General features: G+C 35.0%; 1 pseudogene across 1 annotated transcript; it reads right to left on the bottom strand.

Annotated features, from left to right (window-relative positions):
- Nucleotides 1–2,496: 2,496 nt before the first annotated feature.
- On the bottom strand, nucleotides 2,497–5,633 carry LOC143575432 (peroxidase 60-like; annotated as a pseudogene). Its single transcript, XR_013142757.1, has 4 exons — nucleotides 5,370–5,633; nucleotides 4,769–4,948; nucleotides 4,528–4,690; nucleotides 2,497–2,936 (listed from the first exon to the last, which is right to left on the bottom strand). The product of XR_013142757.1 is annotated as a peroxidase 60-like (transcript).
- Between the last annotated feature and the right edge of the window lie 468 nt (nucleotides 5,634–6,101).

Genomic DNA, 6,101 nt, shown 5'->3' on the forward strand with positions numbered 1-6,101 from the left:
ATTACACTTCTTGTTTCTACTAGAGTAATTATATTGTAGTTAAAATAATTATTGAATCTGCTTCTTTTTCTTCGTGTTTCAACTAGAGTAATTATTTTGTAAGTAGAGTAATTGTAATATCTGTTTTTCTTTTATAAATTGCACTATTTGTTTCAACTAGGGCAATTATATTGTAGGTAGAGTAATTACTGAATCTTCTTCTTCCTCTTCAAATATCCATGGACATTTTCTTCTATTGGAAAATTCTATTAGCTTCAACTGATACATTACTTTGATTCGTAGATTCAATTGAGCAATAAATGATTCGCAAAAAGATTCAATTTGATCCACAACATTGTAGCCTAGGAATGAACGACAGCAATACGAAACGACGATCGAAGAGGCTCGATGGCCAGAATCTAACGGATGCGGATGGTGACGGAATTGATAAGCGATTGATGGTGGGGAGTTTGAGGCAGAGGCATGGTGGTTGAAGAATCAATTGAATTAAGCGGGGGCGGTTGACGTGGTGGCCGGCGGATTAACTGAATTAACGGAGGCAGCTGGCGTGGTGGGGAATAGCGAAATTGTTGGCCATCATCATTTATTTTGGTTTTTCTTCACTTCGTACGTTTAGCACGTAATTTTGATTTGTATTTGATCTTTCCCATATATATATATACATGTATATATATATACATATATATATACACATATACATATATATATATATACATATATATATACATGTATATATATATACATATATATATATATACATATATATATATACATGTATATATATATACATATATATATATATATACAGGGGAAAGTTAACGTACAAATGAAATTAACGTGCTAAACGTGAGAATCAAGTAGAGTAATTATATATACAAGTAGAGTAATTATGTAATTACATCATAGAGTAACTATGTTACTCTATGATGTAATTACATAATTACTCTACTTGTATATATAATTACTCTACTTGATTCTCACGTTTAGCACGTTAATTTCATTTGTATTTGATTCAAACCCTATATATATATATATATATATATATATATATATATATATATATATATATATATATATGATTAAACACAATAAATGGTTCTGATTCATTTCTCGCACTTCTCGCTATAATATCACTTATCGCATGATCCTTTCCATATATATATATATATATATATATATATATATATATATATATAACATTTTGCATTAAAAACTTGTATTTTGGGGAAATATGTAAAAAATCCTATATTTATTCTCCTTGTTTCTTCTATGTTATTAAAGATTCATTCCATCACAAGTGTTTTTCCTTTAGTTGTTTAGAATGATAACCTTTTTATCTTATCATGCATGATGAAGAGTTGTCCATGGGTTATCAGAGTTACATGGATCAACAAACAGGGCAAAAAAGGTTCGCCAAAACATCAAACGAACATAATTTGGGCTAGAGGTGGAGCTATACTAGGCCAATGCGATCATCGGACCAAAAGGAATCAAGAGCGGGGCCATGTGATAAACCATTTATAGTGATTTGGTCCAACTCCTAGACCAGAAATCCTTCATTTAATGCCCCGATTTTGTCAATAATTTACACCCAAATTAGTTAATCTTCAATCATTTCATTTTTTGGTCTCTTATGTGCATGTAGCTGATTAGCATATATGACTTACACTTCTATATTAGTATTCGGTTTTGCTATAAAACTTGGGAAGGAGGCTGAGCTGGCAGTGGTTATTGTAGGAATATGTCTTTGAAAATGAAAGTTTGCAGTAGCAAATTGAATAACCTGCTAACATGTTCACCTACAATGTTGTTACTCTAAACTGCCGATGGTTGTTTAGTAGTTTCAAGAAACTTGCATTTGGATCTTGATGGGGTTCAAGTTTTAAAAGGCTAACATGTTTATATTCTTCCATTACAAAAGATTTCTGAAAAACATGTTAAAAACCCAACATCGAGATCAATAGGACCTCAACCAGGTTCTACGTACAGCAACAAGACTCAAGCAAAATAAGGGTCGCTAGCAAACACTGGCATATAATTTGAGTTTCTTATGGCGATAATATATTGTCCCATGCTTTTTAGACCCTCTCCAACTAAATGTCTATTGGAGCATGTGGAGTGACATTGGGCCGCCTGTCAGAAGGGTTTCGTTGGAGGAGAGCGCTAATGAAGAGTAAAATCCTTTTGCAATAGCGAGTTTGGTTATGTTCTATAAGAAGGGGGGAACAGTGCAGTTTTGGTCGTGAAGAGGAGGCGAGTGATTGACTGTCAATCGACATGGAGGGTAGTTAGAGCGTGTGTCACCCTCTACCTAATTAGTTGATGGATAGCTTGAACTAAAGGGTGTGATTAAGAATTTAAGATACAAGTGAAAACCCCAAATCATGAATCTTAAATACAAAAATACAATATAGGTTTGATGAGTACTCAATGGTGTCAAATCACATGAAATTAAATGACAATTAAGTCATTAAATAAGACAAACAATATTATATATTAGTTAAATAAAGAAGCCAATGTTGTTGGCGCATTAACTGCTCGGCATGATGTCGTTATCTCTCCTTGTGTCCCTGTAAGAACTTGGGTGGCACCCAACTTAACCATGGCTTGACCAAACTTGGTGGTGAAATCAGACGACCTAGCAATGGCTGCAACTGTCCACTTGCTTAAATCATCAATTGCCAATTCTTGGTCAATCTTCAGAACTCCCCTACGAAGCATTATCTGATTGTAGAAAGACTTGTCTACCACTGCAGAGCTAAAAGGATTTTGATCCAAGTTTATAGGGCGATCAACCGTTGAAGTTTGAGGGCATGTACGTCTTAGTGATGTTAGGAGTGCAAAATCCATGGTAGGGTCCGGTTTCCCCGTGTTTTGGAAGTTGTATAGACGGCCTTTAACAAAAGAACAATGAGTAACTCCAATGGTGTGACCACCTATACCCAACAAACGTTAAAGCAAAAGGTTTTGCATTAATAAATATGAATGAAATCTAATGCTTTGTGTGTAATTTGTATTAATATTTAGGATAAGGGTGGAATTTAGGTAAGTGTGTTTTCAGTCTACTTTGCTAGCTTTGTGAATCATGCATATTTCACTTTCAGATTAAACTATTTCGTAGATACACGAAATAAATAATCGGATAAGATATAAAGTGTCTTTTGAGAAACAAGATGCTCTTCTTAGTGAAATTTAAGTTGTAAAATCGTTGTTGAAATCATATAAGATGAATTCTTTGCATAAGGAACAACCATCACTAACATGTAAGTTGACGGTTGATGGGTGGTTTTAATTGTTTTACAGTTGTCATTTAGTGGGGACACCATTGGCAATAGCTTGATTGCTATAGATGTTCGATAACTTGTTGCTATCGATGTTTTGTAACTTGTTGTTGGCCTTCTTTATACTACCGAACCTCAGTGACTTTCTTGCTACTGACCTTCAGTTGCTCACTTACTACAAATTTTCAGCAACTAAGTAGCTACCAATCACCAGAAACTTGCTACTAACATGGCATTAAGACCCCACCCAGTGGCGTTGCCCTTTGAACCCCACGAAGGCTAGCCACTTGTCCCCGCCAGGGTAGTGCCCCTTGGAACCCTTTATGGTCTTGGGGCTTCGACCAATGCAATCTTAGTGGTTTCTTATATCAAAGCCATAATATTTAACGAACTGTACTCCATACCTTAAAATTATGTCAATATTTATTATGATTTTTCATTTGGTCACCATATATGAATCCTGAGTACTCAAAATAACTTGATGACACTAAAATCACCAACAATAAGTCATATTGTGAGCTTCCGATTTAAAATTATTTTTAATGAGCTCTGAGTCTACCGTACGTATTATAAAACTCCATGCTAGAACTCTCCGGCCTTAACGAAGTTACGTTTTTACACTTTAACCTTTTGTGTGGATATAAACTTCATAATTAAGCACATGTACTACATAAGGGATTACATGCCTAATTTAGTGTACACTTTGAGCGACTTTTAGCTATATCCGCTTTTAAATCTATTTTTCAGTCTACTTATTTAGCCTAATCGAATAAAACATAACTCAAATCTTAAACGTCTTAAATATAATTGGCAGAATATCATCATCATCATCATCATCATCGTACTCAGTATATCCCACCAATAGCAATGCTATGGTAAGGTCTGAGGAGGGTAAGATGTAGACAGCCTTACCTCTATCCCATAGGGATAGAGAGGCTGCTTCCGGTGAGACCCCCGGCTCGATAGTAGTTTTGCATCAAGCCTTGGACATAAGGCACATAGCACTCAATCATCAGGGACACCGGCTGACTGGTGCATGTGCCCTTGTCTTTCGGCTATCAACGCCACCACATGATGCCTGATTAACCTTCCGTCACCTTTAACGTTATTTTCACGAGATTGGTAAAATAACGTCAAAATTAGTTCAATTTTACTTTTGCCCACCCGAGGGTTCACACATATATACTTTATATGCGCGCACCGCAAGCAGGACGTATAATTGGCAGAATATATATATTCTAATTACCTAAAAGATAGATCATGTCAGTTGAATTGAGTCCTTTATCACCAAAAGCTTTAATTGCACTTGATACCGATGTAGAAGGAGATGGGAGGATTGCAGTGTTTTGTGCAAGAGACACTGTTCCATCTCTTCTTCCAGTTTGGACACTGTATCTATTTCCTCCACTCTACAAATAATATAAGGTGATTTTTAAAGTTAAAACATGCATATTAAAGATAGCATTAAGTCATTTGATATCACTTACAAACGAAATAACGTCTCTTGTAGCCATAACGATAATGTCAGCACAAGACACCACGCCCGGGCACACATTGTCAACCGCGGCTTTTGCAGCATCAATCACGTCGTAACCCCTAACGCTTAGATTTGGCGGTGCGGTTTTCTCACTGTTGTTTCCGTCTAGTAGAATCGATGCATCACACCCCTTTAAAAGCATGCAAATTGGTATTAGTTTGTTAGGGTTTTCTAAAGTTCCTACAACATTTTTTAATTTGTTCAAGCGGCTAAATTTGCTAACCCTTCAAAAGCAATATCCTTATGATTTTATGTGAATTTTTTTAAAAAAATTGTGTTTTGTGAAAAATAGTTTCATTTTTCAAAGCCTTTTTCACATTTAGTGTTTCCGTGGTTTGAAATCACGGTCACACTAGATGTGAAAAACGTCTCAAAAGATGTAAAAAAATAAAAGGATTTCTAACAAAACATCATTTTGACAAAAAAAAAATCCATATATGTAAAACTATACATTTTTGTGTACTTAATTTTATTTTATAAACACGTTATGGTACTGTTCATTTCAGGAAAGTGATTACATTGACATGAATTAATGGAAGAAATTAACTTACATTCACGAAGCAATCATGAAACTGCATGCGAATGAGAGCGGGGCGATTGTACTGTCACGAATAAATTTAGCTAGAACTGTTTTTCTTACAATATCTTCAACGTCTGAAGTTTGACACTTGCCCTTGTAGAACCCAAACTGGAGATCACCAAAGCAGTAACCAGTGAGGTTCAATAAAATGAACGTAATTGCAACGAATGCAGCTGCTTTAATATTTGCCATTTGTATCTTCTATGCAAGTTCTTAATTGAATTGGAATGAATAAGAAGAATGGTATTTATAAGGATGACAAAACGAGAGAGGGATTATTGCTTGAATGGCTTGCACGTTTTGCTTGTAGTTTGGAAGACGTGCATTCATGAGGACATTATTAGTTTACAACATAATTTCTAAGGACTGGTTATTAAATAATATATTTGGTAAAGAAAGCAAATATTTTTTACATATTCTTTTTCTTCCTATGACTTATTTATGATAAACTATGTGAATTCTGAAAAAGAACCAAAAAAAAATCTTCATCTTTTGGGTTCTCAATATTCTGTAAGGGATGAAAAAGAAAAAAACGAACCTAACAGGAATACCAAAAATCTAAAACATCTAGGATGGATAGCGGGACATGCATTCAGATATGGGATTGATAAAAAAATTTACAGGTTCAAGTACAAGTACGATATTGGTGATGCTCGCCAAGATTACCCAAGCTAAACTTGGCAAACGGGGTGGGTTGGGCCAC

Source organism: Bidens hawaiensis, unplaced genomic scaffold (genome assembly GCF_021521415.1).
Source record: "Bidens hawaiensis isolate Kalapana, Puna unplaced genomic scaffold, B.hawaiensis_p1.1 tig00027376_1, whole genome shotgun sequence".
Lineage (NCBI taxonomy): Eukaryota > Viridiplantae > Streptophyta > Magnoliopsida > Asterales > Asteraceae > Bidens > Bidens hawaiensis.